Source organism: Theobroma cacao, chromosome 4 (genome assembly GCF_000208745.1).
Source record: "Theobroma cacao cultivar B97-61/B2 chromosome 4, Criollo_cocoa_genome_V2, whole genome shotgun sequence".
Lineage (NCBI taxonomy): Eukaryota > Viridiplantae > Streptophyta > Magnoliopsida > Malvales > Malvaceae > Theobroma > Theobroma cacao.
In genome coordinates, this window is record NC_030853.1 from 11,906,992 (window position 1) to 11,917,475 (window position 10,484).

General features: G+C 33.4%; 1 long non-coding RNA gene across 1 annotated transcript in view; it reads left to right on the plus strand.

Annotated features, from left to right (window-relative positions):
• LOC108661675 overlaps positions 1 to 10,182 on the plus strand; it is a 10,728-nt gene extending 546 nt beyond the window's left edge. Inside the window, exons 2-3 of the long non-coding RNA XR_001927450.1 lie at positions 1,975 to 2,055; positions 10,144 to 10,182. This is a non-coding gene — a long non-coding RNA (uncharacterized LOC108661675). The remainder of the gene's footprint in view (positions 1 to 1,974; positions 2,056 to 10,143) is intronic.

The following is a 10,484-nucleotide window of genomic DNA, read 5'->3' on the forward strand; positions in this document are numbered from 1 at the left end:
GAAAATGTGAAGATGATTTTGCTAAATTTTATGCTATTTGACTTGTGTTTGATGGTTTGGAGAATTGGAAGAAAATGGAGTTAATTGGAGTTAAATTGGACATATTGGCCAATTAATTGGGTGATAGATCGAATTAGGCCAATACCATTTTATTTAGGTACATAATTGAGTTTATATTGAACACTGTATTTAGATAGTTACCCAAGTATTTCACATCCCATTTCATGCATTAGTATAAAGCCTGAATTTGTTTTATAACAATTTAGCACAAATGTAGTAAATGGCTTATTGTGCATTATGTCTAAGTGGTGAGCATTCTGGCAAAAGTAAAGAGATAGTACCCGAGGATCAAGAATCAGAGTACTCGAAACTCGATTTCCATTATAGTGAGTAACCTTACTATCGTCTTAATTATCTAAAGTAGTTTTTATTTGTTTTTGTGATTTGATAAAAAAATGAGTTTAAATGGTAAATCTTTATGTTTTATAAGCAAAATGTGATTAAATGAAATGATTTTATAAAATTGACTTGAAATTGAAAGATGGTTTTGAAAATGGAGTAATTGGAGACTAATTGCTGTGTTATAAATCATGGTTTGAATTGAATGGCTTATGATAATATTGGCATGAATGGTTGGATTTGGTAAATGTGTTGAAAAAGTATGAACTGTTGATTTGCCTTGAGAGGCTGTAAAATAAAATAATTGTCATGTCATGCTGTTGAATTTTATTGAATTGATGGGTTATAATTGGTCGCTGCAGTGGACAGGTTCTGTGGACCAACTTATTAGAGGGACACGGTAACCCTATTATATTCATACCTTAATATGAGAGGTGCGATTAGATAACTACTAAGGTTAACACTTTAAAGTTCACTTCACGCCAAACCACTATGTGAGGGTGAACTCAACCAACGCCAAGGAACGGCTATGTTTTCAAAATAAAAACATGATTTATGCGTACATAACTTTTTAACAGCCTTGGCGAACTCAGTTTGGATAGCCCTAGGCCAAGGTATCCCTGATAATTGAGCATGAGAATGATTTTGGCACAAGCCAAACTTTTCAAGAAATCATAAGCCTCATTGTTTATTTTGGTAAAATCAATCTATTTTATCTTATTAAAATGAGTTAGAAATGCTATGAATCATTTTTATGCTGATCTATTTTATCTGTCTCCATTTACTCGGCTTTAGATATTTTAAATGGTATTTGTTTACTCACTGGGATTATATAATCTCACCACCCTCATTTCCACCCATTTTAGGCTCAGGATAGTCGGTAGATAGCCCACTTTGTTGAGGGCTACAGTTGGACTTGCATCCTCAAAAACTGTAGATTCATAGCCTTTATTACTTTTGGTCGTTCGTGGGCCTACATGTCATTGTAAATTAAATTTTATACTTTGGTTATCTGTATTACAGTATGTATGAATTTATTTAGCTTTTACACTTACTGGTAACTCTATAAATATTGCTTTATAAGAAAATAGAATATTTTATTGAATATTTTTATTATATTCAAATAGTTATAGTTTCACTTTAAATGAATGTTTTAGACATCTAAACTTATTTTTGATTATGAAATATGTGTTTTCCACTCATGGTGTGAGAATCAAGCTTGAAAAAATTATAGTGTTGATGCACCCACCATGGCCGAATTTTTCAAGAGAAAATGTGAGGATGATTTTGCCATATTTCAAGTTATTTAATTTGTGTTTGATGATTTGGAGTATTGGGAGAAAAATGGAATTAAATGGAGTTAAATTGGACATATTGGCTAATTAATCGGGTGATAGATCGAATTAGGCCAATACTATTTTATTTAGGTACACAATTGAATTTGTGCATAACACCGTGTTTAGACGATAATCCGAACAATTTACATCACATTTCATGCATTGGTATAAAGCTTGAATTGGTTTTATAACAATTTAGCACAAATGTAGTAAATGGCTTATTGCGCATTATGTCTAGGTGGTGAGCATTCTGGCAAAAGTAAAGAGATAGTACCCGAGGATCAAGAATCGGAGTACTCGAAACTCGATTTCCATTACAGTGAGTAACTTTACTATCGTCTTAATTATCTAAAGTGGTTTTTATCTGATTTTGTGATTTTATGGAAAATGAGTTTAAATGGTAAATCTTTATGTTTTATAAACAAAATGTGTTTAAATGAAATGATTTTATAAATTGTCTTGAAATTGAATGATGGCTTTGAAAATAGAGTAATTGGAGACCATTTGATGTATTGTGAATTTGTGGTTCTAATTGATTGGCTTATGGCAATATTGGTATGAATAGCTGAATTGGTATTTGTATTAAAAATGTATAAACTGTTGTTTGCCTTGATAGGCTGGATAATGATAAAATTGTCATGTCATACTATTCAATTTTATTTAATTGGTGGGTTATTGATTAGTCGCTGCAGTGGACGAGTTCCATGGACCAGCCTATTAGAGGGGGCACGGTAACCCTATTATATTCATACCTTAGTATGAGAGGTGCGGATGGATAACTTCTGAGGTTAACAATTTAGTGTTCACTTCACACCAAACCACCACGTGAGGGTGAACTCAGCCAACGCCAAGGAACGGCTATGTTTTCAAAATAAAAACATGATTTATGCGTACATAACTTTTTAACAGCCTTGGCGAACTCAGTTGGGATAGCCCTCGGCCAAGGTATCCTTGATAACTGAGTATGGGAATGATTTTGGCACGAGCCAAAGTTTTAAGAAATTCATAAGCCATGTTGATTACTCAATTTATATGAATTGATTTTATTTGGTTGAAATGAGTTTAAAGGTGATGAATTACAGTATGATAATCCATTTTAATCTGTCTCCATTTACTCAGCTTTAGATATTTTTGATGGTATTTGTTCACTTACTGAGATTATATAATCTCACCACCCTCATTTCCACCCATTTCAAGCTTAGGATAATCAGTAGATAACTCACTTTCTTGAGAGCTACAGTTGGACTTGCATCCTCAAAAACTGTAGGTTTACCGCTTTTGATACTTTTGGTAGTTCGTGGGCCCACGTGTCACTGTAAATTAAATTTATACTTTGGTTATCTGTATTACAGTATGTATGAATTTATTTAGCTTTTACGCTATAAAAATTATTTACCGGTAACTCTCCAAATATTGTTTTATAAGAAAACTGAATATTTTATTAAATATTTTTATTATATTAAAATAGTTGTAGTTTCACTTTAAATGAATGTTTTAGACATCTAAACTTATTTTTTATTATGAAATATGTGTTTTCCACTCGCATACTACATTTTTAGTTGGTTTCGAGATTTTTAAGGAAAAATGACCAAAATGCCCCTATGAGATAGAAATTATTTTTTTATTGATTTAAGTTGGAAATAGCTTAAAATCTTTTAGAACATGATATTTTACAGCAGTTACTCACAGGGGAAATGAGAAACTGATATTAAAGCCTTACGGGGTTCCGGTTGACATTCCGGGTAATGAGTGTCGATTGGAACACCAAGGCGGTTGTCACGGGCTTGAGGGGAGTACCGGGTCATGACAATTAGAGTGGTATCAAAGCCTTTGCTTTTAAAGATTAGAGCTTTTGGGTTTAAAGTTGTTTTAAAATTTACAGTGTTAGTGTGGCCGCGAGTTAAGTTAGGTTAGACTGAATAGAATGCATGTATTTACATGTAGAGCTTGAGGTTGTTTAAACTTGCTTTATTCCTTCTTATAGATTATCATGCCTCCTCGACGCGAACACCCACCTTTCAATAGATCAGCTAGGAGGGGAAGAGGTCGTTCTCAATATCGTCAGCTAGATCCTATAGAGAGGGAATCGACTACGTCTACTATTCAGAAAGCACCTACTGCTGAGCAAACCGAGACTCCTCCATATCCTCCACCTCTTCCACTAGTTACTAGTATTCCTGCCATGCCTCCTAAGGCAGTTCAGGCATTGGCAGCCTTCTTTACTGCTATTGCTGGCCAAGCTTAGGCTAGTCAAGCTCTTCCCACAGTTCCTCCAACTACTCCTTCCGTACCACCACCCCCACCTCCTGTCTCACCACCAGTGCTGGATGTTTCTAATCCTAAGAAGCTTAAAAAGGCTAGGCAACATGGTTGCATTTCTTGTATGGGTGAGTCAGGCGCAACCGTAGCTAAAGAGGTGGTGCAAATGGCTTTAAGAGCTGAGAAGCTTGCGAATGAAAATAGGAGACTACGAGTTGAGTTAGCAAAAAAGAGAAATTTGAGTGTATCTTCTAGTCAACCACCAAAAAGGGGCAAAGACTCATCTGTTTCAGGAAGTACTACTATTGTTCCAATAACATCTTCCCGACCTCCATTTTCACAGACACAACAGAGGCCTCCGAGATTTAACAGATCTGCAATGACTATTTTTGGGAAGAGTTCCAGAGGTTCTGATGGATACAGAAATTATGGAAGATATCATGTCGGGCCGTGTAGAGGGCCTGTACGATGTTTTTATTGTGGTCAGTCGATCACATTAGGAGAGATTGCCCACAGTTAGGACGGGCTACAGTAGCTGTTCCATCTCCACCAGCTCGTACGGATATGCAGAGGGGAGATTCCTCTGGATTACAATCGAGATAGGGATGATTTTGACATACCACTAAAGGTAGATTAAATATGTTGAAATAGTGTTCTAATAAAGTACATATGATAGAAAGCTAGTTTATAAGTTGTAGTTTTCATGATCATGAAATATATAAAGATTATCAATATATGGACATACACTTGGAGTTGTAATTTACAAGTTTGGAGTATTTAAGATATGATTAAATAGAATTAGCATTAATTAAGGTATGTAAATCTTTTAATTAATTTCTGTGGAGTATGCATGATAGTAGAATGGAGGGATATAGTGTCGTGATACTATATGGTGAAGTTACTATACAATATGGAAAGAGTATTCTCAAGTGGGATTTATTGACTGATGATAAGTGATGTGCAATCTCAGATATATGTAGCTATGAATAAATTTGGAGATTTTTGCTTAAGCAAACTCGTACTAAATGTTACGGTAAAGATATATGAATGTTAGTGGCAAAATAAATACATTAAATCAATGTTCTGATCGCACACTTGTGATAGAAAGTTAGTCTTGCTAATTGTGGTATAAACTCAGAGGGAAGCCACATGATTGTGAATAATTAAGGTAGTAGCTTTAAAGCTAGAAGAGTTGCTGTGCTAAAGTGAATTCAAACAGTTGCAACGCCATAGTACTGACTATCAAACATTATCGCATTAAGAACCCCTTATGGTTAGAAAGCATGAGTGGATTATGAGCGGCATAAAGATCGGACTTGCGAGTTGAAATATGGTTATTGGTTTTGATGCTAAGCTTTGTTGTTTGGAGTCTTAAGTGCATTAGGGAGGTATTAAGATAAAGATGATGAGTGAAATTGCAAAGTTTCTTTATTGTCTTATATATTGGCATGTAAGAGAAAGAAAAGTTAGAGAGTTTTTTAGATGACTACATAAAAATAAATTATCATGTGGAGTGTTAAAATGAATAATATGTTGACTGAAGTCAAATCGTAAGAAATAAAAAGGACAAGAGCTTAAGCCTTGTTAAAGACTAAAGAGAAAGCGAGTGAAAAGTTATATGAATGTATGAGATATTGATAAGAGATGTCAATACCAAGTGATGAAAGTGTGAATAAAGATTTCAAGAATGATATAGCAAATGAGTTTATATAAAATATCGTTACGAGAATTTACAAATCTTGATTTGACTTTGTTGAAAGGAAAGGACTAGTGACAACACAAGTAAACTACGTGGTATGTTAGAAACCCTTGGAGATAAGTTGAAGCATGAGTAGTTAAGCATGCATTTAAATATTTTGGTAAGCAAGTGCATGCCTTTATGGAAATGATGTACTTGGAGTATGAAAGAGCAAATAAGTAATTAAGTGTTTCAAGAATGTTTAAACACCTTTGAGAAAGAATTATAAATTATACGAGATGAGTATAAGATGTGTGATTTTAAAACTTGCTAAGGAGCCAAATGGCTAAGTCACAAGTTAAGTGATCACCTGATGTGAGACATCAGTTAAAGATAGATATCCCCAAGGAAATACTCAAGAGAAGTTCTGCCATGGATCTCATGAAAGCAAGCACTAAGTTATGAGATCATAAAAAGGAAGCTATAAGCTGAGAGTGATATTCATATTAACATTGAAAGGTACTTTAGGAGAATCTAGTTTCAAGTTTTGCAATTTCAAGTGCAATTTATAAATTGGCTAAGGGAGAATGACGTTATGTTCATATGAAAGAGTGGAACAAAGGATGATTGAAGTTAACCTTGATAATGAAGTTAGATAATGAAACTTTCCTAATATATTATGGAAAATTAGAATTCGAAAATGCTTGAGGCATACATGATTCAAATGAGTCTGAGTCTTAAGTGACAAATCAATATCGGAATGCAATAAGGATATAATATATGTAAGAGGCATGAAAGATAATCGAGGAATAAGGATGACGCTTAGGAATTATGGTATTGCATAACATGCAATGATCAAGTCAAGGAAAATTTTTGAAGCATCAATGGGATTATAAAGCATACACGCATAATAGATTATAATTCAATGGAGATGACATTGTGATGCAATGATATATAGTACAAGAAGACTTAAGCATATAATTGGAAATGATAAGAAGAGAGTGTAACTATGTAAATGATGTGGAATTATGCACAGGCATGATGAGAATTTGTATGAATTATGAAAATTATTCTATTGAATCTTGGTTATGGATGGGAATGAACAAAGAGAAATCAGTCTGAAGGTATTTGAAAACAAAGACCCGTATACTTAATGAAGAACATGGACATTTGAATGTGCTTGTATACGTGTGTGTGGAGTTAGTGATGTACCCAACTAAAATGAAGAATGGTTTTAGTGGTTTGAGATTTGAACTCAATGTATTTGATGAGTTGTATAGGTAATGTAACGATCAAGAATCTTATCAGAAGTCGATTTATGGCGACCTAAGGAATTTTGGGGAAATAGTTAAGGGAATGTAATCTATAGTGCGATTAAGCCATATGAGATGGATTAATAGGATTAAGAAGATTGAAATTTCCTAAATGCAAGGTAAACGTGAAGTATGTGGAAATAATTGAAGCCATTAATCTTCCCTAACGCTGAGGATATGTACATGAATGAGTATGGCATGTTAATGATGCCATAAACTACACAATAGTGTATGAGGATAGGATGAATGAATGAAAGTCGAGAAGTTTGATATGGAATGAAGTAATAAGATAGTGATTGGTATACCTAAATAAGTATAAAATGCGATCGAAATTGGTATGATTGAGATGGAGTTATGGTTCAAGTTTAATGATAGTAATAAAAGCATGCTTGGTGTCTCGATATAAGATATCATAATTGTGAAGGTTACTGTTGATATGATTTTAAAGGATAATATTAGACATAAGCGAAGTACTTGAGTTAAATTAGAGGTAAATGAGGTGAACAAATCGAAATTCCCTATAAAGGGGAGGACATAAGAAGTCGAGCATTAGATGAGAAAACAATACCCTCACCTTGTTTCTGAATTCAGTAAATGAAATTTTGATGTCAAAATTTTATTTTAAGGGGGGTAGTGCTGTCAAGCCCAGCTCTACAATATGTTTATTATGCCATTCCTACATAAGAATGCATGTTTGCTTACTTGGGTTCTTTGGAAATCGTTAAGGACGGTACTATACCAAATGGTACAATTAAGTTGAATTAAACCTCGAACTAGTCCAAATAGAGATTTTAAGATGAAATTGAGAATTTTAAAACCCCAAATGACTTAAAATGGTGATTCAGAGTTCGAGGACCGATTTGGAGTCAAATTAGAATTTTCATGACCTAAGGGTAAAATGGTCATTTTGCTACCCGAGGTTAAGATGTGAGTATTAGATGAAATTTTTTACTAAGATTGATCATTTGGAGTATAATTTGAGTTTGATAAGTGAAAATTTTTAATTTTGACATTTTTTCGAGTATAAGGGTAAAATAGTCATTTTGCCACCAAAGGGCAAAATTATAATTTTACAACACCCAACACTTGTCCAGCACATAAATTTTACCCAATATTATCATGGATAATTGAGGAAATTTAAGTGGTGGAGAGATATTGCTTAATGGGTAAGTATGACACATGGACCAATGGAATGGTGACATGTGTCAAATTTTCATCCATTTATTATTTGGCTTAAAAATCAGCACAAAATCAGCCCATTTCTCTTCATATGGCTGGCAAAAGCAAGAACAAAGGAAGAAAAGAAAGAACAAGAACCCTAGGGTGAAAATTCAAGAGAAAATTGGTGGATTCCAAGTAATCAAGCAATCAAAGGTAAAATTTCTTGATTTTTACTTGTGATCTACCTTTCCCATGCATTATTTTGCATTTTCCATGGTTGAATCACAAGATATCATGAAGGATTCATGGCTAACTGAATTTAGAGAGAGAAGATTTGATGATTTATTTGGTTAGATTTTGAGATATTTTAGTGTTTACAGTTGATTTATCATGTTTGGAAGAAAAACAAGTAAGAAAAATCACATGTTCTTCATGGATTCTTCATTGGCTGAATTTCATAAAGACAATATTGAAGATGAATCTTGTGATGTCTTATGTTATTTAGTTAAATTTAATGAATTGTGGTGGTGGAAACCGAAAATGGTAATGTTTAGCATGAAAAATCGTATACCCCTCAAGAACCTCCATTGGCCGAATCTTCCTTGTAGAGTATTGATGATGATTTTGATTTTATTTCAAGTGATTTGGTTAGGAATTAGTGATTTATGGTGTGAGAATCAAGCTTGAAAACATTATAGTGTTGATGCACCCACCATGGCCGAATTTTCCAAGAGAAAATGTGACGATGATTTTGCCATATTTCAAGTTATTTAATTTGTGTTTGATGATTTGGAGTATTGGGAGAAAAATGGAATTAAATAGAGTTAAATTGGACATATTGGCGAATTAATTGGGTGATAGATCGAATTAGGCCACTACTGTTTTATTTAGGTACACAATTGAATTTGTGCAGAACACCGTATTTAAACGATAATCTGAACAATTTACATCTCATTTCATGTATTAGTATAAAGCCTGAATTGGTTTTATAACAATTTAGCACAAATGTAATAAATGGTTTATTGTGCATTATGTCTAGGTGGTGAGCATTCTGGCAAAAGTAAAGAGATAGTACCCGAGGATCAAGAATCGGAGTACTTGAAACTCGATTTCCATTACAGTGAGTAACCTTACTATCGTCTTAATTATCTAAAGTGATTTTTATCTGATTTTGTGATTTTATGGAAAATGAGTTTAAATGGTAAATCTTTATGTTTTATAAACAAAATGTGTTTAAATGAAATGATTCTATAAATTGTCTTGAAATTGAATGATGGCTTTGAAAATAGAGTAATTGGAGACCATTTGATGAATTGTGAATTTATGGTTCTAATTTATTGGCTTATGGCAATATTGGTATGAATGGCTGAATTGGTATTTGTATTGAATATGTATAAACTATTGTTCACCTTGATAAGCTGGATAATGATAAAATTGTCATGTCATGCTGTTAAATTTTATTGAATTGGTGGGTTATTGATTAGTCATTGCAGTGGAGGAGTTCTGTGGACCAGCCTATTAGAGGGGGCACGGTAACCCTATTATATTCATACCTCAGTATGAGAGGCTCAGATGGATAAATCCTGAGGTTAACACTTTAGAGTTCACTTCACGCCAAACCACCACGTGAGGGTGAACTCAGCCAACGCGAAGAAACGGCTATATTTTCAAAATAAAAACATGATTTATGCGTACATAACTTTTTAACAGCCTTGGCGGACTCGGTTGGGATAGCCATCGACCAAGGTATCCTTGACAACTGAGTATGAGAGTGATTTTGGCACGAGCCAAAGTTTAAGAAATTCATAAGCCATGTTGATTACTCAATTTATATGAATTGATTTTATTTGATTGAAATGAGTTGAAAGGTGATGAATTACAATTTGATAATCTATTTTAATTTGTCTCCATTTAGTTAGCTTTAGATATTTTACATGGCATTTGTTTACTCATTGGGATTATATAATCTCACCACCCTCCTTTCCACCCATTTCAGGCTCAGAATAGTCAGTAGATAGCTCACTTTGTTGAGGGCTAGAGTTGGACTTGCATCCTCAAAAACTGTAGGTTTACCGTTTTTGATACTTTTGGTCATTTGTGGGCCCACGTGTCACTGTAAATTAAATTTTATACTTTGGTTATCTGTCTAACAGTATGTATGAATTTATTTAGCTTTTACGCTACAAAAATTATTTACCGGTAACTCTATAAATATTGTTTTATAAAAAAATAGAATATTTTATTGAATATTTTTATTATATTCAAATAGTTATAGTTTCACTTTAAATGAATGTTTTGGACATCTAAACTTATTTTTGATTATGAAATATGTGTTTT